General features: G+C 56.1%; 1 non-coding gene across 1 annotated transcript; it reads right to left on the minus strand.

Annotated features, from left to right (window-relative positions):
• Positions 1-9,887: 9,887 nt before the first annotated feature.
• Positions 9,888-9,960, minus strand: TRNAK-UUU. The gene has a single exon. It is a non-coding gene; the product is annotated as a tRNA-Lys (tRNA).
• Positions 9,961-17,342: the final 7,382 nt, after the last annotated feature.

Consider the following 17,342-nt stretch of genomic DNA (forward strand, 5'->3'; position numbering starts at 1 on the left):
TGGGGATACTGCCATTTTAATTTAATGCAATCAGAAACATGTATTAAGCTCCAAATGCAGGAAGAGATAGCTGCCCTTCTGTTCCAGGGTTTCCTCCCTACAGATCCACCCCTGCTTCAGGGAAAAGCAYTGACAAAAGCATCAAATCCACCCAAGCTCTCTCCTACTTGGCTGGCCTGCCTTGATGGTGCCATCTCCTTGTCCTCTCTGTGCCATTCCAGAAGCCATCAGCAGAAATTGGACAAGGCTCTGTTCGTTATTTTGGGTTTCCAAACCAGGAGGGACAGGGGGAGGCTAGGAAATGTCAGGGGCTTCCTGCGGACGTGACACGGGCTGGCTTGTGGGCAAATTAACACGAGCGGCAGAACTCGCTGCGGCTCATCAGGGTAATGAAATGTGATATCCACTGGAGAAAGCGGCAGCGGGGCACGTGCTCCACTTTGCTAGAGCAGCGATGCCCTTTAGACAAAAGACTCCCTGGTGAAATGCAAAATAACTCCGGGACGGAGTGTATTCAAACAGGATCCAAGGACGGCAGACCTATAATGAACAGCCAGATACTCACCACTCRTTCTTGAACTGCAGTGGAATATGCCAGCATGCATTTCGGGAGGGGATGCTCAGAAAACGCCACTGTTTTTCCTGTTTTCTAACATCTATGCTATAATAGTCGTATTGTTTAGGGGCCAGATAAAAAGCTCATGCAATACTGTGGACTCGCAAGTGAAGACTTCCCTGCTCAAATCTTGTTATGAGCCTACAAATCAGCTTCATTTGAAGGCCCTCTGCCTTGTCTCTGCTTGTATCCGTTCTTCCAGCTTCACTAAGGTCAGCTTGATTTTTGCACAGGGATGGCTAATGGAGAGCTCTGCTTCTCTGAAGAGGAACTTGGAAATCTTGGGAAGTGCAGAAGTAGCTATACCTGTCCTAATGTCATGAGACGCTGCATATATGTTTTTAAGCCCTGGGGGCCCTGTGGCTTTTTGTAGGGCCTGCCCGGGCCTCCATGTGCACGTTACCCCAGGGGACCTGGGACCTTTTGTGCGGCTTCCCCGGACCTCCGTGCGCATGTGGCCCCGGGGATCCTGCGGCATTTCGTGCAGCCTTGGGAGGCCTCTGTGTGCATGTAGCCCCAGGGCCATGGCGGCATTGCGTGCGGCCCTCCGCCCCCGGGCCTCTGTGTGCACGTTGCTCCGGGGTCACTATGGTCTTTTGTGCAGCCTCCCTGAGCCCTGAGCATGTGGCCCTGGGGGCTCTGCCGCCTTTCATGCAGGCTCGCCAGGCGTCTGTGCACACCTGGCTTCAAGGACCCGGAGGCCTTTCGTGTGGACTCCCTGGGTCTCTGTATGAATGTGGTGGTGGGGGACCTGCGGCCGTTCATGGGGCCTCCCTGGGCTGGCGTGCACACGTGGCCCTGGGTGCCCTATGACCTTTCATGCAGCCTAGACAGGCCTCCATGGGCAGCTGTCCCTGGCAGCCATGTCACATTTGGTATGGCCTCCCTGGGCCTCCATGTGCACTTGCCCCATGGGGCGCTGCGGCCATTTGTGTGCCCACCCCGGGACTCTGTGCGCAGCTGRACCTCTGGGACCTGCAGCCTTTTGTGGGGTATTCCTGGGCCTCCATGGGAAGCTGGGCCCCCGAGGTTCTGCGGCCTTTCGTGAACCCTTGCCGGGCCTCCGTGCGCAGCTGACCCTTGGGGCCCTGAAGGTTTCGTGCGACCTCCCCGGGTCTCTGTGTGCAGTTGACCGCGGGGGCCCAGCGGACACTCGTGCAACCTCACTGGGCCTCCGTTCACAGCTGGTCCCTGGGGCCTTGTGGCCATTCGTGCGGCCTCCCTGGGTCTCCATGTGCTGCTGGCCCTGGGGGCCCTGCAGGCTTTTGTGTGGCCTCCCTGGACCTCCATGCGCAGCTGGCCTTGAGGACCCTGTGGGCTTTCGTGCAGCCTCCCCGGGTCTCCGTGCGCAGCTTGCCATGGGGGCCTTGCGGCTTTTCATGCGGTCTGCTCGGGCCTCCGTACGGAGCTGACCCCAGCGGGCCCTGATGGCTTTCGTGCAACCTCCCCAGGCCTCCGTGCGCAGCTGGCCTTGAGGACCCTACGGCCTTTAGGGAGGCCTTCCTGGGCTGGCGTGCGCAGCTGGACCTCCGGGCTCTGCGGGCTTTGGTGTACCCCGCCGGGCTTTCATGTGTGTCACGGAACGAGTGGTGGCAGGGGTGAGTGACAAATGCACTTCACTCATATGAAAGAAATAATAACAGGATTTATTAATATGGACAATGATTTCMCGAGATTCTATGGCAAGGTCACTTATTATTCACTGCATGGAGGCTCAAGATAATACACGATTATCTTGGGATACCTGATACCCGTTGGGTCACGAGGTTCAGATTGGACCCCCTTGCTTTCCAGGCTCCTTCTGAGAGGAGTCTGGGTGCGGCTGGATCCAATCCTAATCCCAGACCCGGTCAAYGGTCTATGACTAAGGGTTCTTGTGCACAGTTACAAAGTAAAGTTAAAGAGAGCGCGCTATGTTCACTTACCACAAATCTGTTGTGGTAAGGGGGGGTCTCTCAACCTCGAGGAGGAACTTTGAGAGGAGTCCCTGCTCAAGGGAAGATCCTGCTGTGCAGGCCGCAGCCGTGTCAGGAGAGCTCAAAGGGCTCTCGGGCTGTCCGCGTATTTATAGGRTAAGGTGATTGACTTATAGTCATTCTTTCATTTCAGAGGCCCATTGGCTARTGTATTAGCCTTACCGCCCCTTTGGGATGCAGCCTTCAGGAATGTTATGTTGAGTGTAAGTGGCAGAAGAAATCAGGACGGTGGCGCCTGCCAGGATTAGATAAATCGCTGGTGGTTAGSAACTRAACAGGGCTGCATGTAAGGTACAGGCCAGGTTGAGCTGGGAAAGGAGCRTATCCGTCACAATGTGCAGGTGGAYCTCCAGGCGCTCCTGGCTTTTGTGAGGCCTCCCCGGGCCTCTGTGCGCAGCCTGACCCACGGGCCCTGCAGTCATTCGTGTGGCCTCCYCGGGCCTCCGTGTGCAGCTGGATGCCCAGGCCCTGCGGGCCTTCGTGCGACCTCCCCAGGCCTCCRTTCACAGTTGGACCCACGGGTTATGTGGGCATTTGTGTGGCCTTCCCGGGCCTCTGTGCGTAGCTGGCCCCATGTGGCCTTTCGTGCAGCCTCCCCTGGCCTCTGTGCCCAGCTGGTCCACTAGGCTTTGCGGGCATTCGTGCGGCCTCCCCAGGCCTCCGCAGGCAGATGGTCCCCGGGCCCTGCGGGCACTCATGCTGCCTCCCTGGGTCTCCATGCGGCCTCCTTGGGTCTCCATACGGCCTCCYKGGKCCTCYGTGCACAGCTGGCCCCCTGGGCCCTGCGGGCATTCGTGCAGCCTCCCCGGGCCTCCGTGTGCAGCTCRACCCCCAGGCCCTGTGGGCATTTGTGTGGTTTCCCCGGGGCTCCGTGCACAGCTAGCTGCCTGGGCCCTGTGGGCTTTYGTGTGGCATCCCCGGACATCCATGTACAGGTTGATCCCCGGGCCCTGCGGGTATTGGTGCAAACTCCCCGTGACTCCGTACACAGCAGGCCCCCTGGGCCCTCTGGGCATTTGTGCGGCCTCCCCGGGCCTCTGTGCRCAGCAAACCTCCCGGGCCCTGCAGGCATTCGTGCAACTTCCACGGGCCTCTGTATGCAGCTGGTCTCCCAACTCTTGGGGTCATTCGGGCGGCCTCCCTGCGCCTCCGTGCGGAGCTGGACCCCCGGGCCCTGTTGGAATTCGTGAGGTCTCCCCAAGCATAAGTGCGCCAGTGGACCCCAGGCCCCTGCAGTCTTTCGTGCGGCCTCCCTGGGCCTCCATGTGCAGCTGGACCCCTGGGCCCTGAGGAAGTTCATGCAGCCTCCCCGGGCCTCTGTGTACAACTGTACCCCTGGGCCCTGCGGGGGTTCGTGTGGCCTCCCCGGGTCTATGTGCACAGCTGRACCCCCAGGCCCTGTGGATAATTGTGTGGCCTCTCTGGGTCTCTGTGCAGCCTCCTCGGGCCTCTGTGCACAGCTGTCACCCCGGGACCTGCAGGCAATCCTACAGCCTCACTTGGCCTCCACGTGCAGCTGGACTCCCTGGTCCTGCGGAATTTCATGCAGCCTCTCTCGGCCTCCGGGTACATTTGGATGCCTGGGTTCTGTGGTCCTTGGTGCGCCCTCCCCGGGCCTCCGTGCGCAGCTGCCCCCAGCGCTCTCTGGTCATTCGTGTGCCCTCCCCGGTCCACTTTGAACAGCTGGCCCYCCGTGCCCTCTGCGCTTTYGTGCGCCCTGCCTGGGCCTCTRCGTGTACGTGGCCCCTCGTGCCCTCCGGTCTTTCACGCGCCCTCCTAGGTCTCTGTGCGCAGCTGGCCGCCCGTGCCCTCTATACATTTGTGCGGTCCTACCGAGCCTTCGTGCGCAGCTGGCCCCCCGCGCCCTCCAGGCTACCGTGCACCCTCCCCAGGCCTCCGTGTGCTGCTGCCCACTGCGCCCTCCAGGCTTTCATGTGCCCTCCCCAGGCCTCCTTGAACAGCTGGCCCCCCGTGCCCTTGAGGTGTTCCTCAAGGGCATGGAGGCCCCGGGCCTCCGTTCGCAGCTCGCCTCCTACGCCTCTCAGGATTTCAAGCGCCCTCCCTGGGCCTCCGTGAGCAGCTGGCCCCCCGYGCCCTCCGGACTTTGGTGCGCCCTCCCCGGGCCTCCGTGCGCCGCTCTTCTTCTGCGCCCTTCAGGCATTCAAGCACCCTCCTCGGGCCGTCATGTGCAGCTGGCCCCCTGCGCCTTCCCGGCTTTCGTGCGCCCTCCCCAGGCCTTTCATAGTATTACTTTCTCACAAATAAAACCCAGTTGTTCCCGCACAGTACATGCATCAGTATCAACAGTTTGCCATTCGTTCTCACTTCGCATGGCCTGTATCATAGAATCATAGAATGCCCAAGGTTGGAAGGGACCTCAGAGGTCATCAAGTCCAACCCCCCTGCTCACGCAGGGTCACCTAGAGCACGGGGCACAGGGCTGCGTCCAAGCGGGTTTTAAAGATCTCCAAAGAAGGAGACTCCACAGCCTCTCTGGGCAGCTTGTTCCAGTGCTTTGTCACCCTCACTGGTGACATATTCTATGCCCTAATGGGTAGAGAACAGTTCCACTGTGATTTAATCCTAGTGCAATGATTGGATATAGGGTAAGTACTGACATATTGCGTATTATTAAAACAAATGTTGTAGCTTTGTTGCTGATTGCATCATAAGTGAAGCTGACTAAATACCACCAAGACTGAAACTCCCTTTCGAATTCTTTGGCGTTATCCCAAATTCCTTTTCTAATCTCRGTGGTAAGGTGCCTTCTTCACCTTCTCTTATAATTGCAGTTACTGTGGATTGCATCCAGAGTTGGGCTTGGATGCAACTCAGATCCAAAGAAATATTATTTTGGGCTACACCAAGGGCTTTTATGATCAGCTGGTGGTCCTTTTCATTAGTTCTCTCCCATTCGGGCAATATTTCAGATGAGAGCCACTGATTTGTTCCCAGTGCTAATCAGAGAAGATCGTAATGGATGTTCTAATTTGTGCAAATCATTTGTTGTTGCGCTTAGTTTATTCATAAGTACCTCAGCATCTATACTACTTAAGACTCCCAACCCTGATCCTATACCAATTACATCTCTTCTTGTTCTTATTGAAGGGCTGGGGGCATGTCTTACGGTTGTGGGAGTGGGCTGTCATTCCTAGACTCGATAAACTTGAGTCATTATTCCCTTAGCGACAGGAAATCCACCTTCTCGCGAAACCAAGCCATCGCTTGAGCTTCGCCCTTCCGACTGGATTTTAACCTTGTGGAGTATCGGCATTGGCATTTTATCCAATTGCCCGGGCGGTAGAGGTCCCATCATCTCATTCCCCACTGGCACTGTCTCCTCTGCCTGCCTCGTCTACTCGGTTGCAGCGAGCAACGGGGTCTAGGCTCTTCTTGGCAGCAAGAGTATTCTTCAGGGGTTCCAGAGGGACATTATCAATTTCTCCTTAGAGAGAAAGAGCCTCAGGCTTAACATAGTATCCGTTGTTCCACAAGGTTAGGTTACCAGGTTACCCATTTTGCTTTTGCAAGGTCAGTTTTAGAGAATCGGGATCTCCATACGCTCTCGATTTCCTTGACTCTGATTCTCCCACACTTTTCACTCGAGTTACATGTGTCCGTCTTCTTTCAGTGGTCCTTACCGCAGTCCCTGCAGTGAGGAGAACAAAAGGTCCCTCCCATCGAGGAATCAAAGGAGATTTTTTCCATACCTTAATATATACCATATCTCCTGGTTGGATGTTGTGGATAGAAAATCCCAAAGGGGTCCCCTGAGCACTGATCCCCTTTTGCTCTGATAACAGTTATAAAATTCCTGCTTAACAAATSCAGGGGGTAATTGCTGAACTGTTGATCTTTCCGCCCCTGTAACAATTAGAAATTCTACTTCTTGTTTGTGGGCACCTAGTGCTAACTTTACTCGGGGCTCCTGAGGTGTCCTGGTCCCCAACAAATAGAGCCCCTGACCCCCCTAGTCTTCTTTAAACTGCTGTTCATCTTTTTGTCTCTGTCTGCAATTCTGTTTCAAATGTCCCTTTTGATTTCTTTTTCTRTTTACTCAAAGAGTAAATATAAGCCCTTGTCAGGGTGGGTATCCATAAGAGGACATATTCACTTTCTTCCTGACAATGGGACTGTTTCCAATTCACATATAAATTTAGAGCTTGGCATATGCAGTCCTAGAACGGACCCAAAAATGGGCCCGTATAAATGACCAGGCAGTATTTCCTTTCCTCCCCAGACCTCCACACAGTAGTGGACCATTTTTTCTTTGGATTTTTCCTTAAAAGAGGGCCAACTATCCCAATATCTAATCATCAAGCCTAAAAGGCTGTCTGGGGGTATCTCAGGTAATTCTTTCTTACCCTTTCAAGGGTCGCTCTGGGGCCCCTCCCTTGGGGCCTTATGCTGTTTCTACCCCATTCTTTACGGGGTGTTTTGAAGGTCTCTCTGGGGATCTTCCCTGAGGAACTCGACAGGGTTCCTCCCGAGGATCTCACTGGGGATCCTCCCGAGGGTCTCACTGGGGACCCTCCTGAAGGTCTCACTGGGGACCTTCCCTGAGGAAYTCGACRGAGTTCCTCCCGAGGAACTCAACAGGGTTCCTCCCGAGGATCTCACCGGGGATCCTCCTTCACGGGGTGCCTTCTTTCACACAAGAWCTCTCGCTTCCCTCCGTTAGTGGCCGAGTCCCTCGCGGGAGATCGGAACCGCACCGTATAGGAGGTCCACACTCACTTCATCAATAATCTGAYGTCTCARTCATTCACACACCCGTGGGACYGTTCCCAACCCAGAAGATGGCATACAGTGTTGATAACCTCCACCTTTGGGTCTTCRTGCACAAAAATTACGGGAACCTTCGGCCGGGAACCTTATTACTGCAGTCTTTTGGTTGAGATCTCAATAGTTCCTTGCTTGCTACTTACTACAGTTTTGGTTCGTGAGGTTAGACCGAGCCTGGGCTCAAAACCCAACTTCGGGACCATCCGAGGATGGGGCGCCTTCCCAAAGTTAGGTTAGTTCACCAGAGTTGGTCTAATCAASTCGAGGTCACCAAGTTGTGATAAACTGATAAATTCTCCGAGCCAATTAATTTATCAGTATTGTAAATAGCAAGCAAGCAGAGCTGGGTGGCCGGGGATTCTCCGCTCCACCAACGGCGTGCCCTGTAGTACRAGAGSGTGCTTCTTTTATACACTGTTTCGGTTCTTATCTGTGGTGTGTTGCAAYACTTCTGCACATGCTCTCTCCGTGTGGGTAGGGCTCCCTGAGGCTTCCGGGTGGTCTTTGATGAAGGCCGCTCTTCTTCCTCCGCACTCTGTGCATACTTCAGTCTCCTGCAGCTTTGGCTTTATGCTCATACTGTGTTCTTGTGGTCTCTTGCACTCACAGCTTATGACACTTGTGATAAGCCTGCTCTTTTACAGTTTGCTCTGCGAATTACAACGTGTTTATCACAGAGCGCCCTCCCCGGGCCTCCGTGCACAGTTGGCTCCCCGCGGCCTCCGAGCTTGTTGAAACCTCCCCGGGCCTCCGTGCGCAGCTGGCCCCACGCGCCCTCCGGGCTTTCGTGTGCCCTTCCTGAGCCTATGTGCGCAGCTGATCACCGTGGCACTGTGGCCATTTGTGCGGCCTCCCCAGGCCTCCGTGCGCAGCTGGCCCCCCGCGCCCTCTGGCATTACATGCGCCCTCTTCGGCCTCCGCGCGCAGCTGTGCCCCCCGGGTGTCCGGGCTTACATGCGCCCTACAGCTGCAATTTCCCACACCATCTCTGAAGGAGCCCCTCGCATTGGCAGCTTAACACGGATTTCCCATTCCCCACGAGCAGGGTCCCACTCGCTGCATTTCAACATAGGCTGCTTTGGTTTGGTCCATTTGGAGTCTCCTCTCGAGACCCGCATCTGCTGCGATGCCTCTGAAGAACTGCCCTGTTGCTGCCCCCTTGTCCAGCTCCCTGCTCTCCTGCTGCTCTTTCCAATGGGTTTTGATTCTTCCTTTTTGCACTCTCTCTCTTTCTCTTTCCTTACGCAAGGCAGCCCTTCGGGTGAGTCTCCTGTGCCTGCACAGCCCTGCGCAGGSTTTGTGCTCTGTGCTGGAAGGGAGAGAGCTGTGGGGGTTTGGTATGGGGATTTGTTATGCATTTGTTTTGCACTTGTTACCAGGATTTGTTATACATTCTAGAAGCTTCCCGTGAGTAGATAAAGTGGCCTGGTGTAGGGCGTGGTGCTCGGAAGACTTAGCGATGTCACGGAAAGGCAGGAAAGGGASATGTAACCTAGGAATGGCCCTTAGCTCAGAGTTTAGGAAGTCGTTAGAGCAAAGCAGGCGGTTCCTGATTGTAMCHGTGCCTTTGTTAACCCCTCAGCAGGGAGGCTGCTCCTCTTGGAGTCGTGGGCGCAGGTGACGCGCTGGCTCTTCTTCCGTGCACAACGCGGCACCAGGCGTGTGAAACAGGCAGCGCTCGCTGAGGCCACAGCCATCCCGCACCCCCTGCGCTGCATCCTGCAGTATCTGGATGTCTCAGCAAACCAGGAGTACTTGGCTGCACAGATCAGAGGTTCGTGCTCCCCTTGCCGACTCGGGGGCGTTTGGCTTGGCTGGGTCGGCTGCCGGTGGTGCCGGACACTCCGTTAGTGAAGATGCTGGAACTGCAGTCCCAGCAGGGCAGAGCTGCTTGGCAGGGAGCAGTCGTGGCCACTTTGACTCCTTTTTTTGTAGCAAGGTAGTGGTGCGGGCCTGGGAGGGTTTTTAGAAGTTATTCTTCTCATTTCACCATGACTGGGGCAAGGAGTGTYGTATTGAATCCCCTTTTTATTACAAAAAACAATAACCTTGTAAAAACTCTACTCCTCTAGAGTATCTAGAAAACATACAGGAATCCTTCCTATATGGTAGGAAGAACTCTTGGCCAGCAAGAAATATCTCCCTGCAAGAAGAAATGTTGGGCCCTGAGAAAGAAACGGAGAGCAGGAGCATCCAAGTCCGGAGTAGCTGGTTGGCTCTCCCTTTTCAAACTAGGGAGTCTTTTCCTTCCCTCAGAGTGTTGCGGCACACACTGTGCACAAAGGTGCTCCCAGGAGCTGGCAGAGTCCTCCGGGGGCTCCCTGCCTTCGGGAGCAGCCYGAGAAGGGAGAAGGGCAGCTCTGCGTCCCAGCTGCTGGGTTCATCCTCCAGGAGGGATGGGAGACAGAGCCCAGCTTGGCTCTTCTGTRCCAGGGACCAGGCAGGTGAGGGGAGCAAAGAAGAGGTGATGGTTGCAGTGGGAACAGTGCCCCTCCTGAGCCAGAATTGGACGCCTGAACAGGGGCTTGAACCCTGGACCCTCAGATTAAAAGTCTGATGCTCTCCCAACTGAGCTATCCAGGCTCCACGAGTGACCCCTCAGAGCCTCGCTCTGGAGCCCAGGAGCAAGTAGCCGACCAGGGGCTTTTCAAGCTGCCCCACAGAGCGTGAAGGAAAACCCCACATCAGCAACTGATACCTCGCACAACTCGCCCGACTCACATTTCCCCTTCACTTTTTCCTTATGAAGAACATACTTGCTGCCAGCGCACTTCAGGCCCACTCAGCACCACAGCACGCAGCTAGCAATGCTGGGGCTCTTTTGAGGTGGAACCTGGGCTCTGAACAAACCCCTCACCTCCATGGCAGGACTACAGGCTCTCTTGCCACTTTCCGTTGCTCCCAGGCAAGATCCTGGCACACCAGGTGACTTCTGTGCCCCTCCTGGTGCCTGGAAGGATGCCTGGAGGTGCCTGGAGAGATTCAGTGTGGTTCCCCTGGGAGCAATCTTTGGGATCCAACTGAGGATCTTCATAGAATGACAGAATCCTTAAGGCTGGAAGGGGCCTTTAGAGATCATCTAGTCCAACCCCCCTGCACACGCAGCATCACCTAGAGCATATGGCACACAATTACATCTAAGCGAGTTTGGAAGATCTCCAGACAAGGAGACTCCAAAGCCTCTCTTCCAGACGACCTGTGCCAGGGCTCTGTCACCGTAAGTTTTAAGAAATTTTTCCTGAAGTTCCTGCAGAGCTTTTGGTGCTTCTCTTTGCGGCCATTTCCTCTAGTTCTACCAGGGGCCACCAGTGAAAAGATGCTGGATGCTGTCTCCATCCTCCTCACTTCCAGGATAAAAAGACAGGCAACAGGGGAGGAACTACAGAGCAGCAGATGCCACTTGCCTCAGGCTCCTCACAGCTTTTGGCACYGTCTCTCACAAATGTCCTGCTGTCTGACCCCATAGCAAGCTCTCACCCTGCTTGGAGCAGAATGTGGCACAAGAGACCACCTGAGGACCCTTCCAAGCGGAGAYAGCCTCATGACAATGGTTCCACCACGTTTCAGGGATGGCAACTATGTCACAGCTCTCCTGACGTGTCATGGCCTCTAGCTCTCCTGCTTGTTGCCCATGCTGCCTTGGTGTAGATGCTCTTCGGCTGGGCTGAACTCTCCCCCAACCGTAGGCTCATCACTAGCCATCCCAGTCTTAGATGGGACCTCTCCCCCTTCATACCTAGTTTAAAGCCCTGCCAATGAGCCCTGCCAACTCCTGGGTGAGGATTCTCTTCCCCATGAAAGACGGGTGAACCCTCTCTGTCACCAGAAGCTCGGTGTCGTAAAGACTGTGCCCTGGTAGAAAATCCCACTTTGACCACTGAGCCTCTTGGCTATCTGTTGAGCAGRTGGAGTTTCCTGTTCCTCTCAGCAWCCTTCCCTAACACTGARGGGACAGAGGAGAAAACCACCTGCACATCACCCGCTCCTTCAACCGACAGCCCTCCCCAAGGCCCTGAAGTCCCTTTTGATGGACTTCAGGCTTCTCTCGACAACTGATTTCCAGGAGGCCAGAGTGCACAGAGCTCACCTGCCGTGGCGCTTGGGACACACACAGTGCTTGGAACTTACTCCCCAAAGGCAGGAAATGGCCTGATGCCTCCAATGTGCCAGAGGCTCCCAGAAGACGGCTCTGAGGCCGTCTATCGCCTGCGAGCCGGACAGCAGCTGGTCTCACCCTGCCTGGAGCAGGAGGTGAGACAAGAGACCTCCTGAGGTCCCTTCCAACCCGAGTTATCCCAGGCTTGTCTCCTGTAATCCCAGTAGATGTGCAATAGAGCCAAGGACCCTCCATGCCCCACTGCTACCCTTGCCCAGTGGCCCCCTATCTGAGGACAGGATGGACCTCCATGTACCAGAGTGCTCTGCAAACCCTGCTGTGCATCTCCCAGCCCTGTGCTCCCCYYGGGGTCAGCTCCCTAAAAGGCCGCCCAGCGCCGGGGTCACTGCAGCCCCTCTGTGACACATCAGCYCCAGGGTGACACATGCCCTGCTGCGCCCGGCCTCTCCCCGCACACCCTGGCGAGGCTGCGGTGAGTGCAGGTGCTCTCACCTCCGCTGTGCTCGTGCAGAGCTGCTTTGTCCCGCTGAGGAGAAGGCGAGGGGTGCTGGTGGCGTTGTGCTCGAAGCTGTGYGCTCAAGCGCAGAGCAGGAGACCGCAGAGGAACATCCGTGCTCTCCTTCCCCCTGCCCGGGCTGAGCCTCAGCAAGGGGGAGGTCGACATGGACTCCTGGGGGCTTGGCCACAGCAGTCAGCAGATGCCCACATGTCGCACACACAGCTCAAAGGGTAAGGCCTTCAGGAGCTCTTTCTCGACGGTTGTCCCGTGCAGAGGGAACTCAGAGTGAAGCCCTGCAAAGCGGGCAAGCCTGCTCTGATGGACATGTGAAGAGACTGCAGCTTGCACGGGSAGGCAGGACTGTCCCGTGGGGCCGAGGGGCCAACGGGACATGCAGGGCTGCAGGGCTCAGGCTCCTCTTCCTGGCCGGGGCGCTGCCTTCCTGGAGCAGCACCAGGCAGAAGGGTCTGTGCTTGAAGGTTGCTGCTAGGCCGCTCATGGGGATGGCCCACACCGAGCTTGGGGCTGAGTGCAGGAGTTGGGGCTGCTCAGATGCACACGCAGAGTCTCTGTGCAAGGACCCAACGCGGGGGATCCCGGCCCCGCAGGAAAGGCRCTGGGGGATGCCCCGAGACTCCCGTGGGCGCAGCCTCATCCCCTCACGAGGGTGGAGACCCCTTGCCAGGGTTCCCCGGGGAGTGTTGCAGAAGGCGGAGGTGCCGTGCAGCCCTGGCTGGGCTCTGCACAGACTGCGCGCAAGGCTTTGCTAGGCAGGAGCCTTTTCACTCCTCCGTGGCTCTGCTTGGCTTCCAGGGGGGCAGCACTGGAGCTCGGAGGCACTTCCCGCTGTGCRGGGCAGGCGGCAGGGTGTCCTCGGGCCCTGCATGTCTGAGACATCCATTTGAGCTCTCATCTCTCCTGGGGACAAAGGAAAGGCCACAGTSTGCAGGGAAAGCCTAAATTTGCAAGAGCCTTTCCTGCACATTGGCTTTGGGACAGGAGGACAGCAAGGGGAGATTGCATCTGCACTTGTTGTCCCCTTGCTTTGCAAAGGGCAGAAGGATTGGGAGCTTGTTGACTCAGAGCACCATGTCTCTTTCCCTTGTTTCCAGACGTGCTCACCATCTGGGAATGTGTGTGCGAGTTTGTCGTGCAGCAGCTGCTGAGGAACAAGGTAGGTCTGCTGTGCTCTTCCTCCCATTCCTCCCTGAGGCTTTCAGGGCCTCTGGCACCCCTGGGCAAGGCGCTGCGACTGCTCTTTCCCTCCTCCAAAAGCAGAAATCCTGCCCTGCAAGGAGGCTGCGGCTCCTCTCTCCAAAGAGCTAAACTCTCAAGCCCAGCCCCATGGAGGAAAGCGGTGGCCACTTCCTGGTGCTTCCCTAGGGCCCACGGCTGGAGAGCCAAGGCCACACACAGGAAGCTCAACGATGTCCATGGCAGTGTCCCCTTGCCGGCGGTCCATTGTTTCTGAGCCACCGAGGAGGCTTGCTTCGCTTTTCCATCATCACATCTTCCTTTGAGGGAGAAGAGTAAGGAGMAGAAAAGAGGTCTGGAGTCTCTGGATCTTCTCAGGAGCTTTCCAAAGTGCCCATCCTTGCCTGTGTGCACCAGGAGCGTCCCTGGCACAAAGGCCKCTSTCTGTGCTCGGGTGACTCAGGAGTTAACCTTTCCCTCTGCTGAMGTCTTTCTAGGGCTCCTTTGACTCCTCTTTTGTTTCCAGGGTGTCCGAATTCCCAATTTTGGGACGTTTGATGTCATTCATTCGGACTTTGAGAACGGAGGAAAGACCGTTTCCTCTATTCGGAGACCCAGGTTTCACCTTTCCAAGATACTTAGAGAGGTGCATGGCCTGAGGGGTGATCTCTCATCTGATTTTGGTAAGAGGACAGATCCTTGCTGGTGCGTGGGGACACTGCGAGCTGGGGGCTGCCTTTGCAGTGATTTCTTTCCCTCTCATGAACCCATCATCTCCTCCTTGGGAACAACAGCCTGGCACTGCCCAGGGACAAGACTCTGGCACCAAAAGAGGAGGCAGCTGCTGCTGCTGCTGCTGCCTTCTGAGGCTCTGTGGGGCAATGACCATCCACAAGAACCCRAAGATCTGGGGTCTCGGCCTTGGGTTGTCCTTCAGCATGACGCCCCTCTGRCGTGTCACAACTGAGTCCCCCGGRGGCCAGCGTGCACCTTGCGCTGGGGACCTGGGACACACACGGTGCTTGGAACTTCTTGCCCAAAGGCAGGAAATCAGCTTGTGCCTCCCAGTGGAGGCTCCTGAGGCTCCCAGAGCTCTGAAGCTGGGTATTGGCCAAGAGTTTGGGGGCAGCTGAAGCTTGACTTCAGTTTCTCCACTTGGCCTATGAGCTTTGTTGTCTGCTTTTGTTTCCTAGATGAGAAACAAATTGAGCCGCTGAAGTACGCGGACTTAGGCTTGCAGGAGGTGGCCTCAAGGAAGACCACAACGGAATGCATGCAAGAGACCCTGCATCTTTTCCAACATTACATAAGGAAAGAGGAGAACGTTGCCTTTCTCCTCAAGGACATCGGCATGCTCCTTATCCAAGGGAAAGTTGTGAAAATGAAGTTTCACAGAGACTTTCTCAAAMGGCTCAATGGGAATGAGATGCTGCTACAAGCTCTTCTCAGCGTAAGYTTCCCATTCTACCCTGGGTCTSCTCTTCCCTCCTCGCATCCTTGGGGAGATGGGGAAGAAACGGGCCGCTGTTYCTGGTGCTGCCTGCCCCACTTCCCTTCCCTGGCTGCGCGCTAAGGTCAGAGGCGAGGTTCGCTGCCTTTGCGCGCTGGGCAGGCATTTCCTCGGCCTCCTCTCACTTGTCCCTGTCCCTGCTGCAGATGCCAGAGATGAAGGGCTCTTTGCTCTTGGGCACCGAGACTCCTGCCTCTCAGACCCGTTCTGGCCGCGTCATCATCTTTCCACAGTGAGTAGCTTTGCCTCAGCAGCCGTTGGCTCCTTGCAAGAGCTTCTCTACTCCTGCAATCCCTTGAGACCAACTCTCTCCAGTGCCTGCGGCCCAGGCAAGCTTATCCTTATGTTGGACTGGGTGTGTTCCTCCTTGARCCTGCTCYCTCTCCATCTTCTTTCCAGCTTTCAGCTTCAGATGGGCCCTCGCAGGACGACCGTCATACCTCCTGTGAAGGACACTGCCAAGGCCACTGAAGCCAAGAAAGTGAAAAAGGAAGATCTTGGCAACAGGATGGCCAAGAAAGGTAATGGGACAGTGACTCCTTACAGAGCCCTGCAGCTTTTCCTGYTGGGCRGGTGGGCAGGGCTGCCAACCTGTGCCCAAGCTCCCTTGCCCTTTCAAGGCTGGCAATTGCAAAATGACACCCTTGAGGCTGAACGTGACCAAGTCATGCCCGTGGGAGCAGTTACAGAGGGCAGACTGGATGCTCCCAAAGAGGCTTCTTTAGGATACCTCACAACAGGGGGTCTCTTTCAGAGTACGGACCAGCTAAAGGAGTCCCAAAACACCTTCCTGGGGAGCAAGCAAAGGYAGCAACGGAGCCAAGGAAGAAGCCCACTGTGGGGTGAGTCYCTTGTCRAAAGGATGCCCATGGGGYCTTCCCRTTGTGGCTTGAGGGAAAGGTGTCTTCTGAGCRCMRCTGTCTGCATCAGCTTGGAGGAGATATGAGCACAGGGCACAAACACACTGGCTGCATGGCAAGTGTCTGTGGCTCTTGGTGGCACTCCCTTGTGCTGCTGGCCCTTCTCCTTGGGCTCTGCTTCCAGGACACAGCTTTTGTAGGCAGCTCAAGGCAGSTTTTGAATGCAGGTCCAAGGCATTTTCATGAGAGTTCCGAGGGATCCAAAGGCTCCCAAGTAGCTCTGGAGTGGTGCAAGTGTTTGTCTGAGCTGCRTCCTGCTCTGGCTTGGTCTTGGAGCTCAGGGAGAACTGCCACAGATAATCTAATAGCTAAAGCAGCTCCTTGCTTTAGTTTCTAGCATGCTGCTTTCCTGAGCTTTGGAGCCCTGTTTCGGTCACTRGGAGTCCATCCCTCTCTACCAAAGGCTGTTGTTGGGAATGGCCCGAGAGAAAGAAGTGCTGTAGACCGACATGTGGCAGCCTTGCTTTCCTCACAGGATCTCTTCTTCCCCCTGAGGACTGTCTGCAAGTAACAGTCCTCACTCCAAACCTAAACACACGGCAATGGAGGCCATCTCAGAGTCTTTCAGGCCATTGCCAAGAGGAGGGAATGGTRTGGCCCATCCCATCAAGGGGGAGAGCAGATCCCGGCCTTTCCTTGGCCATCATCACGCCACACTGCAGTCGAAGAGCACAGGGCTCTCCCTCCCTTTCGCCTTCCACTTGAGCCCAGCTAATCCATACCACGTAACTGGGCCGCACAACTGCCTGGTGCTGCAGCAGCACGGGCAGAGCTCGGGAGCCCAAGGCGCAGGCCCAGCTCCCGTGGAGCTCACGCAGGGCTTCCTGCTGTGCATTTCAGCCAGCTGCCTGCCATCCCAGAGGGCTCCTTCAGGAAGGGCAGTGGGCAGCAGGAAGCCTCTCTGCGAGCCAAGAGGCCCACACCACCACCRCCGCGTGGGGACCGSCAGCRGAGCGCCAGGCAGGTACGTGGGGTGCATGTGTGCAGGGACTGGGTGCCATGTCCTAGGGGAGAAGCCCAGCCAGGGGAGCACTGCTTTTGGAGAGACCCCATCATGCAGGATCTTTGTAACACTGCAGTACGGCTTGGGGTCCTTCAGAGGGGCAGGGGGCAGGAGAAAAGGGCTTTTCAGCTGTGCCCTGACGGGCTTGACAGCAAACCACGGCTACCAAAAAGCCTCAGGAAAAGGGGCAAAAAGAGCACACCCTCCCCCTCCAAAAACACACAGAGCAACAAAAGCAGCCAACCAACAGCTGACCAGTGCATGCTTTTGCATTCCTGCGGCCCTCCAGGAAATCCGTGACCTGAGCCAGCAAAGGGACCCACGCAGGTGCTGGGAGTCCTTCAGTGCAAAGGATGTTAAGAAACAGCCCCCAGCGATGGCAGCTGCGAAAGCTCCAAGGCAGAAGGAAGGGGTCAATAGGCTGGAGGTACGGGAAGGGAGAATATAGGGGRGAACTGCTTGGAGAAGTCACTGCCTTCAGGGCACCCCCCAGAGACTGATACAAGTGAAGTGGCTTCAGCCACTTGGGCAGAGACGCAGGGCACGGATGGAGCTCTGAGGTTTTGTGGTGGTTCTTCTGTTATTCTACCTCAGTGGCATGGTCAGCAGGATCAGTCTTAACAATCAGGTCTGTTTCTAGAAGGGTAATATATACTGGACTTCTTCCGAACACATTGTATAGGAATGGAGGGAGAGAGGGAGGGAAGGAAGGAAGAAAAGAT

This window comes from Nothoprocta perdicaria, unplaced genomic scaffold (genome assembly GCF_003342845.1).
Source record: "Nothoprocta perdicaria isolate Ctin4 unplaced genomic scaffold, notPer1 scaffold_431, whole genome shotgun sequence".
In the NCBI taxonomy this organism is placed as follows: domain Eukaryota; kingdom Metazoa; phylum Chordata; class Aves; order Tinamiformes; family Tinamidae; genus Nothoprocta; species Nothoprocta perdicaria.